General features: G+C 42.9%; 1 protein-coding gene and 1 long non-coding RNA gene across 3 annotated transcripts in view; one reads left to right on the forward strand and one right to left on the reverse strand.

Moving 5' to 3' along the window:
• The window catches only part of LOC141145152 (uncharacterized), a 195,521-nt gene that overhangs the window by 125,125 nt on the left and 53,476 nt on the right, over positions 1-16,920 (reverse strand). Inside the window, exon 2 of the long non-coding RNA XR_012244520.1 lies at positions 10,523-10,597. This is a non-coding gene — a long non-coding RNA (uncharacterized lncRNA). The remainder of the gene's footprint in view (positions 1-10,522; positions 10,598-16,920) is intronic.
• The window catches only part of MAPRE2 (microtubule associated protein RP/EB family member 2), a 337,172-nt gene that overhangs the window by 70,966 nt on the left and 249,286 nt on the right, over positions 1-16,920 (forward strand). The window lies entirely within an intron of this gene.

Consider the following 16,920-nt stretch of genomic DNA (forward strand, 5'->3'; position numbering starts at 1 on the left):
TACCTTCAGCTTCTTTAGCAAGGCAGTGGTCGTCTTGGAGGTGTGTTTGGGGTCATTATCATGTTGGAATACTGCCCTGCGGCCCCCTTCTCTAAAGGGAAGGGGATCATGTTCTGCTTCAGTATGTCACAGTACATGTTGTCATTTATGGTTCCCTCAATGAACTGTAGCTCCCCAGTGACGGCAGCACTCATGCAGCCTCAGACCATGACACTCCCACCACCATGCTTGACTGTAGGCAAGACACACTTGTCTTTGTACTCCTCACCTAGTTGCCGCCACACACGCTTGACACCATCTGAACCAAATAAGTTTATCTTGGTCTCATCAGACCACAGGACATGGTTCCAGTAATCCATGTCCTTAGTTTGCTTGTCTTCAGCAAACTTTGCGGGCTTTCTTGTGCATCATCTTTAGAAGAGGCTTCCTTCTGGGATGACAGCCATACAGACCAATTTGATGCAGTGTGCAGCGTATGGTCTGAGCACTGACAGGCTGACCCCCCACCCTTCAACCTCTGCAGCAATGCTGGCAGCACTCATACGTCTATTTCCCAAAGACAACCTCTGGATATGACACTGAGCATGTACACTCAGCTTCTTTGGTCGACCATAGCAAGGCCTATTCTGAGTGGAACCTGTCCTATTAAACCGCTGTATGGTCTTAGCCACCATGCTGCAGCTCAGTTTGAGGGTCTTGGCAATCTTCTCATAGCCGAGTTCATCTTTATGTAGAGCAACAATTCTTTTTTTCAGATCCCCAGAGTTCTTTGCAATGAGGTGCCATGTTGAACTTCCAGTGACCAGTATGAGAGAGTGAGAGTGATCACACGAAATTTAACACACCTGCTCCCCATTGACATCTGAGACCTTGTAACACTAACAAGTCACATGACACCGGGGAGGGAAAATGGCTAACTGGGCCCAATTTAGACATTTTCACTTACAGGGTGTACGCACTTTTGTTGCCAGCGGTTTAGACATTAATGGCTGTGTGGATTTATTTTGAGTAGAATGCAAATTTGCACTGTTATACAAGCTGTACACTCACTACATTACATTGTAGCAAAGTTTTATTTCTTCTGTGTTGTCACATGAAAAGATATAGTAAAATATTTAAAATAATGTGAGGGGTGTACTCGCTTTCGTGAGTTACTGTAGCTCCTGCTATTTTAATGAACCCTGACCCTTCTGGTTTGGGATTCTTTAGTTAGTTTTAGTTTAGGGCTTGATGACCAACATAGGCTACAGCCAGGTTAGGCACTTAGAGGTCCAGTTGCATGTTAGATTTAAAACTACTAGGCACAGAGTAGATTGCAGGCTGATTCTAGGTTCCATTGCCACCCCACGGTTTCTGCATGTGAGAATCTGCATTCCAGGCTTGTTGGACAAAGGTTGGAGGATCTCCCCATCACTGCTGAACTTGTCTTTAGGTCTCTAACAGAAAGACGGATGCTGCATCGTGATCAGCCTAAGGCTGCATTCACACTTCAGTGTTTTGATTCTGCCCGCGATTTGAAAGCGCCGATATGTAAATGAAAAATTGCAGGACTCACATTTGAGATGCCACTCATTTAAATGACCCCTAAAATCGCGGTGCGGGTCTCACTCAATTGTCACGCAATAAATCATGCTGCAATTGTGGCAACCCGCATTGAGGGAAGCATATCGCCCAAAAAAAGTTCAGAAGCTACTTTTGGACGTCATGCTTCCTGCGATTGCAGCGCGATTTGTTGCGGGACAATCGCGGCAGACCTGCACCGCGATTTGTCATTCACACATCGGCGCTTTTAAATCGCGGGCAGAATCGCTGCAAATCTGCCCATGGTTCAAGAAACTGAAGTGTGAATGCAGCCTAAAGGGCCCCTGCAACTGTACTGTACTTTGCTGCAACATTCATCTGGCGGTATCTTTAGTAATAACTATATATACCCAGGTATATGTGCACAATTCTACCAGGACTCTTGTTTGGCCCTTTGCCATTCCTACTTGTTTGTACAGTGGATGTATGTATATCATTTAATCTTTTCTAATATAAAGCTTGTATTATTTCCATACTGCTGTGCATCAATATACTTATGGTTAATGTTATGTGCTGGTTGCAGTATTTTATCTGCTCCAATTATTTTGGTTCAATTACTGGTTAATTTCCCATAAAGGGAATCCCCTCTGTTCACAGAGGTCCTGCCCTGGGTGGAGGTACTGCCAGCTTCAGTATCAAATGCACTCTTCTACTCAGCGAAAAGTTCTGGTTTTATTTACCTACAGGTTTAGTGCAATATCCTGAGGGCCGCACACTTATAGTAATCTCCCTCACCCCCTTTAAGTGCTCATTGGTGTCTTCTGTGTGGTTGCACTCATTTATATGCAGGCTTACCCAATAATGCAGTGGTTCTCAACCTGGGGGTCAGGACCCCCTCAGGGGTCGAATGACGATTTGCCAGGGGTCACCAAATGCTGGGCTGTTCCTGAAGCGAGCACCACTCTACCAACCTTTTTGTGACCGCCCAGCAGGCCTGTCCCTGGAGCTTGTGGAAGGCCAGCTGGGCTGTTCCTGGAGCCTGTGGAAGCCCAGCTGGGCTGTTCCTGGAGCCTGCGGCCGCCCACTCGGCCTCTTCCTAACTGCTCATTCAGTTCACGGCATGGGTAGGGGGCAGAGACTAGAGGTCAGCTGACTGGTGAGGAATGTGAAGTGGGAGTGGCTGGAGGTGACCCTATCTTCTGATTTTGGCATAGGTGTCACTGCTGCGAGACACAGTGAAGCCGGAGACACAGTTAGTAACACTACCTGTGATTAGAGTTGCCATTAAAAATCCCCACTACAGTTCTTAGATCAGCAGATGACCTTGATCAAGAGCACCTAAGTTGGCTGATCAGAACTCCCCCCAGCACTGCTACTCATCCCATTTCTCCCACCCCCGCAAGGCGTAAGAGAAGGGATAAAAATAAGAATAAAGAGAGAGTGGTACATCCTAAAATGTACCATAAGGGGTTTTAATACTGTATAAGTGGAAGGGACTAAGGGAGCGCTAAAGAGCAAAAGAAGTTCCCCTAGCGGACTTTAAAGGCACATTTTTTAAGAAAATATTTTAAAAAAAAGGTATGTAAAGTAGATAACAGTTTATTAGTTACAAAAAATAATCAAGTGAATCACATAGTTATAAAGTTCAAAACAAGGAATGCATTTCCATAAATATAGAAGTTGATACCAATACATGTGCACCCGACGCGTTTCGGAGTTACTTATGCCTCCTTCTTCAGGGGTGATTGTAGGGTTTGCAACAAGAATTTTCTATATGGGAAATAATATGTATAACATAGACATGATGAGTGCACAATAAAGGAACGTAAATACAAAATCTATAGTTGTATGAGTCTGTATACATACACATTCATTTCTCTGTTTACACTTACATTGGTATCTACGGATATAGGTTGTGCATTCCAGGACGAATTAAAAGAAACATAGATATGTTGACGTACTGCCCATCGGACACGCTCCCTGGTCGTGATGTGTAGAACTTTAGTGAAGTATAACAGGAGTATTCACATAGCCACTGTCAAGGTGGAAGTAGAGACGTATAAATATATAGGGTGGTTTTATTCTTCCTTCCAGTAGGAAGAAAGGCCCAAGGTTAGCGGGCATATGACAGTTTAGATCTGAGGTCACACTGGGGCCAAATGTGTATCCTGTAAATCATGAAGATATATATATATGTAAGGATGTGCATACATATGGATAATTAAAGTAGTACATGGAGAATCCAAAAGCTGTATCCTACCTGGTCCGCCTACAATAATGGGGGGCAGTAACTGGTGGTAAATATGGATCAGATGTAGTTCAGAGAGCTGGAGAATCAACATAGAAATGGGAAGTATATTAAAACCCTGGTTGGTGAGAGGGAGAGGGGGAGGGGGGAGGGGGGGGAAGAGAAAAGGGGGGGGGGGGGGGCAGGGGAGGGGGGGCTGGGGAGGGGGGGAAGGGAAGGGAAGGGAGGGGGGGGAAAAGAGAAGAAAGGGGGGGGGGGGGGGAGGAAAAGAGGGGGGAGGAAAGCAAGAGGAGGGAGGGGAAAGGGAAAAAGAGAGAGAGAAAATATAGTGGGTGAGAAAGCAGAAAAGAAAGATGTATGACATCTAGATAGCATAAATGACTAGTGATTTCAATGAGGAAAGATGGATCACCAAGCATATCATAAGAGAAGGGAAAGCCCCAGAACATAGTAGATAGCGGGTGAAACAAATATAGTATGATAGGCAACAGACAGGGTTTACAACCAGTGACTTCAACATAGGGATCCATGTCAATAGGTAGGGGATAAGTTACTAACCAAGTGTCACAGCACCTCGCACCAAGAGCGTCCTGTCTGCAGCAGATGACGCCTGGTGTGGGCTGGAGCCGAATATATAAAGCCCTCCCCACCTATCAGCTGTTGATGGAGGAGATACAACAGCTGATTGTGGTGAGGGAGGGACGGATACACTAGGACTGGCCCCCCGGGTGGAGCGCGCGCCGCCAGGCATCCACAGCGCATGCGGACGCAGACGTCGTGAGGCGTGGCCACGCCCACTGCACCCGCCGGCACGTCTGGCTTCCCCAACGGACTGCGCATGTCCGTTGGGGTCGCAAGATGGAGGACAGATGATTCTGTACCTCACACAGCGCCACCATGAGTCCAAACTTCGCTCAGGCGGCTCTTTTCGTGCCGGGCGGATCACAGATCATAATGTGAAGCTAATAAGTAATAAGTCAAAGCATAAATTAATGCAAATGAACAGGGGAAAAATAGTATCACATCTTTTGCTATCACAGGGAAGCAGGGCCGATAGGCAGTGCGATACGGGTTAGGAGTGAAACCCGATGGAGGAAAACATTTCAAACATGACAAAGTAGTAATTATGTACAGATATTAAGAGTACAATTCGAGGGCAAGTTATACAGATAGAGTGATATCAGGTTATATGCATATAGTCCAGAAATCAATAACCTAGAGTATCATACAATATACATAATAGAAAACAACATTACAATACATGACCTAGAGTGGCATACTGTATAATATAGAGACTGTATGTCCCATAGTATAATTAGGATTGCCCCTATATGCGGGTCAAGGGGGGGGCCCCAATATGTAATAGTCGGGCTACCCTTATCTGCATTTTTAATCGTAATATTGTCATTTTTTGACAATGATTTGAGCGCTGCCTTCTCATTTTTAGTGAGATTTTCAGGGAATTTGTTGTAAATTCTCATTTTGTCTAGTTCTTTGCCAACTAGCCTTAAAAAGGCTGCTGCGTTTGGATGAGTACTTGGCGAGGGGCAGAAGTCAGACTTCTTTTTGAGTGTGGGGATATTTCCCCTCGGGGGTTCATTTGATTTTTCGATGGACTCTAGAATTTTAGATAAATTAATTTCATCTATAAGATCAGTTGGGTTATTATCATCCAGAAGGGATACTAAGTGCTCTAGTGCTTGGTGTTCCTGTGGCGTCAAGTTGGTGGGTCCTTCCTGTTTGTGATAAAGTTTTTTTAATATAAGTTTGCGTATAAACAGTTGGAGGTCCTTATAGATCTCGAACTTGTCCAGATTTTGGTTAGGACAAAAATTTAGGCCTTTTTGCAGGACATTAGTTTCATCATGGGAAAGTATGTGCGATGAGAGATTAATAACATTGAGACTGTTGAGTCTCGATTCTTGATCAATATTAGGGATAGTTAAAGTGCTATTCGAGTGTACGTATTGGGGTTGGATTACGTGGGTTGTACGCCCATCAGGATTTTCTCTAAAAAAGATGGATCATTTGAGATTGTGTCCAATGTTGTGACTGTCGAGGGGTTTGATTGGAAATTCATATCCCTTATTGGAGTGTGTGTATTGCTCTGTGCGTATGTTTTAGAGGTTGGTTCCTGTGTTGCTGTGGGGGGATGCGTTTTTTTAGGGATATCAAGAGTTAGTTTCTTCGCTTGTTGCCCCTCATTGGGGTCACCCCGAAATGTGCGTTTAGTGCTGTGTCCCGTGTTGGGTTTCTGGAGTGTTTGGGTGTGAGTTTGGGGTGGATTAGGGGTGGTTTGTGAAGGATTGGTTTGGTATCCCTGGTATTGATAGTTTCTATTCTGATTAGTCCTATTTTGAGTCCATCTATAGGCCCTTCCATCTTTAAACGCATTCCTATCACGGATGAGTTTCTGTCTTTTTTTAATGAGTACATCTTTATTGAATGTTTCTAGGTGCGTTTTCAGTCTATCTTCTTTGTTAGTAAGTGGTCTCTGCGTTTTTAATTGCTGTAACTTGTTGCAGAGGATTACAATGTCTGAGTCTAGGATATTAGATCTCTTTTTATATTCCTCGATAAGAATTTCCATTAGCCTTTGCGAGCATGCCCGCAATGCATGTTCCCATTTGCTTTTGAACTCCGAGTCCAGACCTTCTAATGTCGGGAAGATCTGGACTCGCAGTCCTGCAGGGTTGATGTCCTCTTTAATGTAGTCCTGAAATGATTTGACATGCCAGTAGAAAAGAGATTTTTTCTCCAGAGTTTTGGATAGTCTGGAGAAGAGGGAAGATATTTCGGAGTCAACAGATTCCTTATCTCCAAAATCTTTTAAGTAGCCCTCCATCAATGTTTCCCATCCGTCACCCGTAAAGCTAGTCATTTTTGTCTCTTCGTAAATAACCCAATATTTAAGAAAAAGTGTTTAATATTATTTTTATTACTAAGTTAGAAAAGATAAAGAGTGGGAGCAAAAAGAGTAGATTATTGGCGGTCCAGAATACTCAGCCCGAGTTCTGGACGGCCATATGAAGATAATTGTCGATCTGATGCGGGGAGCGGTATCTACTACCAGTAAACTAAGAACAAAATATTTGATCGATCAATTATCTACTTGTTGTGCCACATCCTAAATTCGAGTTTAGAGCAAAAGAAGTTCCCCTAGCGGACTTTAAAGGCACATTTTTTAAGAAAATATTTTAAAAAAAAGGTATGTAAAGTAGATAACAGTTTATTAGTTACAAAAAATAATCAAGTGGATCACATAGTTATAAAGTTCAAAACAAGGAATGCATTTCCATAAATATAGAAGTTGATACCAATACATGTGCACCCGACGCGTTTCGGAGTTACTTATGCCTCCTTCTTCAGGGGTGATTGTAGGGTTTGCAACAAGAATTTTCTATATGGGAAATAATATGTATAACATAGACATGATGAGTGCACAATAAAGGAACGTAAATACAAAATCTATAGTTGTATGAGTCTGTATACATACACATTCATTTCTCTGTTTACACTTACATTGGTATCTACGGATATAGGTTGTGCATTCCAGGACGAATTAAAAGAAACATAGATATGTTGACGTACTGCCCATCGGACACGCTCCCTGGTCGTGATGTGTAGAACTTTAGTGAAGTATAACAGGAGTATTCACATAGCCACTGTCAAGGTGGAAGTAGAGACGTATAAATATATAGGGTGGTTTTATTCTTCCTTCCAGTAGGAAGAAAGGCCCAAGGTTAGCGGGCATATGACAGTTTAGATCTGAGGTCACACTGGGGCCAAATGTGTATCCTGTAAATCATGAAGATATATATATATGTAAGGATGTGCATACATATGGATAATTAAAGTAGTACATGGAGAATCCAAAAGCTGTATCCTACCTGGTCCGCCTACAATAATGGGGGGCAGTAACTGGTGGTAAATATGGATCAGATGTAGTTCAGAGAGCTGGAGAATCAACATAGAAATGGGAAGTATATTAAAACCCTGGTTGGTGAGAGGGAGAGGGGGAGGGGGGAGGGGGGGGGAAGAGAAAAGGGGGGGGGGGGGCAGGGGAGGGGGGGCTGGGGAGGGGGGGAAGGGAAGGGAAGGGAGGGGGGGGGAAAAGAGAAGAAAGGGGGGGGGGGGGGAAGGAAAAGAGGGGGGAGGAAAGCAAGAGGAGGGAGGGGAAAGGGAAAAAGAGAGAGAGAAAATATAGTGGGTGAGAAAGCAGAAAAGAAAGATGTATGACATCTAGATAGCATAAATGACTAGTGATTTCAATGAGGAAAGATGGATCACCAAGCATATCATAAGAGAAGGGAAAGCCCCAGAACATAGTAGATAGCGGGTGAAACAAATATAGTATGATAGGCAACAGACAGGGTTTACAACCAGTGACTTCAACATAGGGATCCATGTCAATAGGTAGGGGATAAGTTACTAACCAAGTGTCACAGCACCTCGCACCAAGAGCGTCCTGTCTGCAGCAGATGACGCCTGGTGTGGGCTGGAGCCGAATATATAAAGCCCTCCCCACCTATCAGCTGTTGATGGAGGAGATACAACAGCTGATTGTGGTGAGGGAGGGACGGATACACTAGGACTGGCCCCCCGGGTGGAGCGCGCGCCGCCAGGCATCCACAGCGCATGCGGACGCAGACGTCGTGAGGCGTGGCCACGCCCACTGCACCCGCCGGCACGTCTGGCTTCCCCAACGGACTGCGCATGTCCGTTGGGGTCGCAAGATGGAGGACAGATGATTCTGTACCTCACACAGCGCCACCATGAGTCCAAACTTCGCTCAGGCGGCTCTTTTCGTGCCCTCAGATAAGGGAGCGCTAAATGTCCGTGGGTTAGGGGCACAAATTACTTGTCTTGCCTTGGGTGCTGACAACCCACGCTACGAAAATAATTTTACTGTTAGGGGTCCCCACAACTTGGGAAATTTTATCAAGGGGTCACGGCACTAGAAGGCTGAGAACCACTGCAATAATGCATTGAGTAGTGATGTGCCAATGGCAGTAACCTGTATCAGATTAACTGCAGTCAGATCAGTGAATGCTGAAATCTGCTTAGTATGAGATATTTCACTTTGCACATCATATTCTATGCATCGGAAATAATCATTCTGCATTCCAAGACCTGGGATTATTAACAGCAGATAAATAGTATTTACAAGCATTTAAAGTTTTCACAATTGTTATCAAGACATGAATTTTTAGTAGCATTTTACACATATGAGCATGTGCCCAGGTCTGTAAAATATTTTACAAAACTTTATAAATATGTATAATTACAAGCCCTTTCTCATTTTGAAGGAGTGCTAGTTGCCGGTAAAGACCTTTAAAACTGCTCCTTTTTATTTTATTGCTTTTTAAATAAATTCTGACAAAGTGCAGGACCAGAAAATGAGGAATTCAGCAGGATTTAAACTCCCGGCAGTTTGGTTAGAGGCCATGAGAGGAGGTTTATTTCTTAGCTCAGGACGCCAGTACATAATACATGGGTGGTATTCATTGCTTACTATAACAATGTATGCTGCTGCAATTCCATGTGGTACAATGAAGTGATATGATTTCAGGGGATGATCAAACACATCTGGTTCATGCTCTTGCAGAGGGATACTTTGCCATGAGCCTGTACTCAATGGTCTTCATAACCTTTTGTGCAACATCTTACATTGTATTGTATCATAACAGCAGTACAATGCATACATTGTGCTTATGAGATTTTCCACATTCAGCAAAGCTCTGCTTACTATTGCTAAAAAAAAAGTAATAATTATGAACGGAGGTCACTCTGCCGTATTTACATACCCTTTTTAATAAAATCTCAGTACTTGCTGGAAAAGGTATTAAATCACCAGTGCTTGTTGGAATATGTATTCACAATTTTTGTATTCAAACTGATAGAATAAAGTACAATTTCCCAGTAACCATCATTATTTCTCTATAAATAGAAAGCCTTGTTTGTGGGCTCCTATACTGCTAAATGATATAACTCATATGGAAGAATTCAACATACTTAAAACGCTTCATGGTCACTCCTCCACAGCATGTAATGGCTAGTAATAGTGGACCGAGTCACAACACAACAGTATAGGACCTGCAGCTCACATATTTCTATATGTTGAGGCAGATTGTGTTCCCGGCCCATGTAAAATCAGTCCATGAATAAAAGGCTATGGGCTACTATGGGAAAGTCCTACTTCCAAAATAGTTACTGAGTATCATAATGGGTTATTTACGAAGGGCAAATCCATTTTGCACTACAAGTGCACTTGGTAGTGCAGTCGCTGTAGATCTGGGGGGAAGATCTGAAATGAGGGGAAGCTCTGCTGATTTTATCATCCAATCATGTGCAAGCTAAAATGCTGTTTTTTATTCTCCTTGCATGCCCCCCTCCGATCTACAGCGACTGCACTTGAAAGTGCACTTTGTAGTGCAAAGTGGATTTGCCTTTTGTAAATAATCCCCACAGTGTAACAGAAGTACAGTCAGTTTATTTTAATATTTTTTTGCCATCTGTGACTCATTGGGGAGATTTCCCTTCACTTCCTGCTATAGCCAAAACTGGAACAGGAAGTAAAGGGAAATCTCTCCAGCTGGATGCAGACACAAAAACAATGACCTGATAGTGATTTTAAAGCTACTGAAACCAAAACTAAAAGAAAAAGTTCTAGCTATACGTAGGCTTACAAAATGCTTCCCCAATCAGATATATACATTGCAGGGCCCTGCTGCTCTTCATGTTGGAACTCACCCATGCATTCCGCCCACTTCATTCTTCCTGTGTGCTGAGTGGGAGGGTCTTCCTGCTTTGGCCACATGACCAGTTCTATGATAAAAGAGAAAACTGTAGGTGACCAGCAGTGAGCGTAATCAAGAGTAATATTATAGGTAAATATTCTTAAAGTGATTCCAAAGGCAAAAGGTTTTTTATCTTAATGCATTCTATGCATTAAGATGGGGGGCTGTGTGTCCATTTAGACACAGAGCCGTGGCTCAGCCCGCCGCCTCTCTCTCTCATTGGCTCACTGACTTTGATTGACAATGGACCCAGTGCCGCCCGCTGCTGTGTCTCAGCCAATCAGCAGGGAGAGTCCCAGACAGCCGAGGCTCTCATGCATCATCGCTGGATCGAGATGGGGCTCAGATAAGTATTAAGGGGGCTGCATTCTTAATGCAAAGAATGCATAGATCAGATGTTGCCACCATTAATTTTGCAACCGTACCCGTAAAATAATTTTATTTTATAAGTGCTGTGTAAATTGACGGCATTATATTAGTACCTGAAATAAAAGTAAAATAAAATATATAATCCATGCTTATTGTTAAATGTAGAAAAAATGTGTTTTGCTGATCACATTTATCAAGGCACCTCTCTGACAGACGATGATACTCTGCATTTACCAGGGCTTTCACCTCACACTGTGGAAAAACGGTCATTCAGCTTTCTCACACGTCCATGAAAACTTTCTGCAAGAATTGCATTTTTTTCGCATACAGTTCCATGACTTCACAGTGATCCCTGTACATCTATTTCTGCTCATCTGCAGCTTGTAAACAGTCCTTACAGTGATTGATGGAATAACTATTAAAAATCTGTACTGTTATCATAAATCTAAATGCGATCAGGCCCTGTGAGCAAAGTTTTAGTCCCGCTGTGCCTTGAGATGTCTCGCTCCACTCACCTTCCTGTAAGCCATTTTCTCTCACATTCTTTCAGTGGGTGGTTTACTTCACTTTTAGAGGAAACAGAAAAATCCAGTGAACATGAAACATCTGGAATGTCTCTGCGAGATAGAAGGAGCGCAGGACTGTACGCTAAGCCAGACCTCATGCACTGCAAAGAAAGATAAATCAAAATTCTGTGGAAAAAATCTGTCTTTGTCCAGCACAGAGTTTGGGAGATGCTCCCGTTTTTTGTATGTTTACTTTTACTTGCGTGACTCTTTTAGCTGCAAGAACATATTGTTCTTCTGATAAAAATAGAAAGATGAGTCTTATTATTACATGGAAACCGGTACTACAGTATCAAAACTCCACGCCAAACTGAACTAGCCTTAAAGTGACGCTAAACTCTGGTTAAAAAAAAAAAAGTAGGTATACTTAACCACTTCCTGTCCACCATATAACAGAATGACGTGCGCATGTGGTTGTTATCCTGACTGGATGTCATATGACATTCAGCAGGATAAGCCGCGGGCGTGCAGCACGGCGATCGGTGGTGTGTCACTCTGACACACCGCAATTCCAATCATGGTAAAGAGCCGTAGGCTTTTTACCACGTGATCAGCTTTGACCAATCACAGCATGTAACCAGGAAGTGACGGTGAATGGCTTTCCTCAGTTCACGCTGTCAGAGGGGGGGGTCTGCACTGATAATCAGCAGATTGATTATCAGCTCAGCCCCCATCAGAGGTGTCCACCACATCTGCCCATCAGCTACCAGTCAGTGCCCACCAAAGTGCCAATCGGTGCCCTTCACAGATGCCAATCAGTGCCCATCAGTAATGTCTGTCAGTGCCCTTCACAGATGCCAATCAGTGCCCATCAGTAATGACTGTCGGTACCTCATCATCAGTGCTGCCCATCAGAGCCATCTGTTAGTGCTCATCAGTGCTGCCTGTCAGTGCCCATCAATTCTACGTATTAGTGCCTCCTCATCAGTGCCCGTCAATGAAGGAGAAAAATACATTTTATAACAAATAAAGAAAAACATATTTTTTTTTCCAAAATTTTGGTCTTTTTTAGTTGCTTTAGCAAAAAATAAAAACCCCAGTGGTGATCAAATACCACCAAAAGAAAGCTCTATTTGTGGGAAGAAAATTTAGTTTGAGTATAGTGTTGCATGACCGCGCAATTGTCATTCAAAGTGTGACAGCGCTGAAAATGGACCTGGGCAGGAAGGGGGGAAAAGGGCCCTGTATTGAAGTGGTTAAAGTGGAACTTCACTCAAAAAGTGAAGTCCCACTGTTTCGCTCCCTTCCCCCAGCCTGCGGGGTGTAGCAAGATGGCGGCGACGAAACGTCACTTCCGTTACAAATTCAGATATGTCGCAGAATCTGATGAAACACCTGCATGCTTGAGCTAAGGGCAGATGGTTTTCAGGAAGTAAATGTTACATGAATCATCTGGCCTTACTCAAGATGACCATGGCCAGAAATGCTAGGGGGTGTTTTTCAAAGTGATTTCTTAGCAAAATAAAGCATGGAGACATGGATAGACGGGGGAGTTTGCTTTGAATTTGAAAAATGAATTAAATAGCGTTTTTGGTTTGTGGTGCGCAGATGCAGCAAAGATCCGCTTTAACATTAACCAAGCTTCACATAAGGGTTTCTAATTAGTAAGCAAAGGAGACTTTGTCTCTGCCATAAAAAGCATAAGAATGGCTTTTATTTTTGGATATGGCAAGTTGTGGTATTTTGAAGCCCAATTCCAGGCAAAATGTTGGCATGTGAAAGAGTCAGAACCTCAGTTGAGTTTAATATGCTTATTATGGCTGAGACAAAGGTCTCCTTTGCTTACCAATTAGAAACCCTTATGTAAAGCTTGTTTAACAATGTCAACTAACATTGCACCGAAGGTTTTAACTCTTTCAGACTGATTGATCAAAGCAAGTGTGTTGGTGTGTACTGCATAAAAATGCCTGCACTATTAAGCAATGCAGCCCACAAAATGAGTTAAAATAAAGGGGTTGTAAAGTCTCCTTTTTTGTTTTTGTTTTTTAATAACAAACATGTCATACTTGCCTCCGCTGTGCAAGGGTTTTGTACAGAGTGACCCAGATCCTCCTCTTCTGGGGTCCCTCTGCGGCGCTCCTCGCTCCTCCTCTTCTCGAGTGCCCCCACAGAGAAATGCTTTCTTTGGGGGCACTCGTGCGGGCATGCTCCTGTGTCCTGCTTTTGCGTCCATTGACACAGACGGCAGGACTCGGCCCCGACCCGGCTCCGGCCTCATTGGATTTGATTGACAGTAGCGGGAGCCAATGGCTCTTGCTTGCTATCAATCTATCCAATGAGGACCCGAGACACTGGCTAGAGCTGGTGTGCTCATCCTCGTCGCTGGAAAGACCGGGTTCAGGTAAGTAAAAGGGGGGCTTTGGGGGGCAGCTGCAGCACAGGATGTTTTTCACCTTAATGCATAGAATGTATTAAGTTGAAAAACCCTTAGGGCTTACAACACCTTTAAGTGTTTTTCTGTTAACTTTAACCATTTCATGACTAAGCCTATTTCTGACATATGGTGTTTACAATGTAAAATCTGTATTTTTTGCTCGAAAATTACCTAGAGCCTCCAAACATTATATATATATATATATATATATATATATATATATATATATATATATATATATTTATATTTTTTTTTTTAGCAGAGAATCTAGAGAATAAAATGGCGATTGTTGCAATATTTTATGTCACGCGGTATTTGTGCAGCGGTGTTTTAAACGCAACTTTTTGGGAAAAGGGACACTGAATTTTAAAAAAACTAAACAGTGAAGTTAGCCTAATTTTATTGTATAATGTGACAGATGATGTTACGCCGAGTAACTAGATACCAAACATGTCACACTTTAGAATTGCATGCACTTGTGGAATGGCGACAAACTACGGTACCTAAGAATTTCCATAGGCGACGCTTTAATATTTTTTTTTTTTTTTTTTACGGTTACCAGATTAGAGTTACAGAGGAGGTCTAGTGCTGAATTATTGCTCTCGCTCTGACGATCGCGGAGATACCTCACGTGTGATTTGAACACCATTTACATATGCGGGCACGACTTCCGTATGCGTTTTCTTTGCTGCTTGGGGACGGGGGCGCTTTAAAAAATGTTTTTTTTTTTTTTCTTATTTATTTTATTTATTTTTATATTAGTAAATTGTGTTTTAAAAAAATTGTTTTATCACTTTTATTGCTGTCACAAGGAATGTAAACATCCCTTGTGACAGTAATAGGTGGTGACAGGTACTCTTTATGGAGGGATCCCTCCTTTGCACTTCAAAGTATTCAGATCGCCATTTTCAGCGATTCTGAATACTGTATATTTTTTTTAAACCGGCGCCATTGGCAGCCGAGTAAACAGGAAGTGACATCATGACGTCGCTTCTGTGTTTACAATCAGGAGACTGGAACAAAGCCTTTCCCGGCTTTGTGCCAGTCTATCCCTAGCTGCCGGAAAAGAGGCAGATCGATGATCGGGACTCCCGGTTGGACGGGAGCTCGTTCAGAGCGGCGGGTGGCGGGACGTCCCGCTCCTCCGGAATAACAGCCAAGCGGCTTTTAGCCGCATCGCTTGTTATCCCTGGAAAGCCGATCGCCCGCTCTACAAAACAGGCATCATCCCGGGATAACCCCCGAAAGCCGAGGCTGCACATCTGCGTACGCTCGGCGGGAAGGGGTTTCTAGAACAGAAAAAAAGGTATTTGCGGCATTTTTTTTTTAACACAGCACACTACAACTTACAGTATGTTTGTTGTGATGTGCTACAGATTGGGTGCGATGTGGGCTGCTATAGGTGTGCATTGATATGTCGTTTTTTTTCCAGGGTATTTAAAGTTAAACTTTAGTCAGAAAATGAAGTCCTGCTAGATCACTTCATGCTGGTCCCTTTTGCAGCTATAGCTACTGTATGTAAAAAATGTAAAATGAGTGCCTGTACTCTGTTGCTGACCGCCTTCCGCATATATACTGCGTACCCGTACGCTGGTCTGTGCATGTGGTACTGCGGGCGCGAGTTCGCCCACGGGTCCAGCGGACTCGACGTCCACCGGCCACCTGCAGTCACGAGAAAGAGAGCCAGAACGGGGATCTGTCAATGTAAACAAACAGATCCCCTTTCTAACGGGAGAAGAGAGAGATCAACTGTTCCTAGTGATCAGGAACAGCGATCTCTCTCTTCTCCCAGGCAGCCCATCCCCCATACAGTTAAAAACACCTCCCAGGGGCTCGGGGAACAAGGCCCCCCCCAACTTGCTGGAGGGGATGTAATGCCCTGGGGACCTTTGCGCATCTGTGGTGGGAATGTACAAAGATACAACCTTACTGGGGTAGAATTATAGCAGCAATCCACCAAATAATGGGAGAACGGATTTAGAATGATCCCTGGGAATGTCTGTGTTCACGATATGTGCCCAATACAAGAATACCTTAGTCCCATACCTTCTAAATGCAGCTAAAGGTCTGATCCCGAGCTTATGGAGAACCCAAGAAGCGCCTAATATGAAGGAGTTGGTAGTAAAAGTGGAAATGGTGAGAGCCATAGAGGAAACAATCCATACAGTAGAGGATTCATTAGAGATATATTGGAACATATGGGGAAAATGGATGGACTTTAAAAAAATCAGAGGGTTGGAGGGATTTGATAGAGTTTTAGGGGCCCAGGGGGAGGGGGAGGAGAGGGGGGTTTCCTTTTTTTATTTTTTGGAGGGTGGGGGGAATAGAGAAAATAACTGTATATTGTAAGCAATGTATTCAATAAGGAATGTTGACATAGCAAAGTGCTTTATTTTAATATGTATTTGTGTATCTTTGTTTACATAATAAAAGAGAATAATAAAAAAAAAAAAAAAAACCTCCCAGGGAACACAGTTAACCCCTTGATCGCCCCCTAGTGTTAACCCCTTCCCTGCCAATGCCATTTATACAGTGATCAGTGCTTTTTTTTTTTTTTCTTTTGTAGCACTGATCACTTTATTTGCGTTACTGGTCCCCAAAAAGTGTCACTTAGGGTCAGATTTGTCTGCCGCAGTGTCGCAGTCCCGTTAAAAATCGTAGATCGCCGCCATTACCAGTAAAAACAAAAAAAAATTAAAAGTCCCTAAATCTTTCCCCTATTTTGTACATGCTATAAGTTTTGCGCAAACCAATCAATATATGCTTATTGTGATTTATTTATTTATTTATTTATTTATTTATTTATATATTTTTTTTTTTTACGTATTGGCCTAAACTGATGAATACATTTTGTTTTTTTATGTATATTTTTTTGCATATGTATTCTAGCAGAAAGTAAAAAATAATTTTTTTTTTTCACATTTTTTCAAAATTGTCGCTGTTTTTTGGGTAAAGCACACAAAATTAAAATCACAGATCTCTCACATTTATATTAATTTCTATCCTGCCATTAGAGGTTCTCAGAGCTAGGTGGGCGCAAGA

Source organism: Aquarana catesbeiana, linkage group LG05, assembly GCF_042186555.1.
Source record: "Aquarana catesbeiana isolate 2022-GZ linkage group LG05, ASM4218655v1, whole genome shotgun sequence".
NCBI classification, from domain to species: domain Eukaryota; kingdom Metazoa; phylum Chordata; class Amphibia; order Anura; family Ranidae; genus Aquarana; species Aquarana catesbeiana.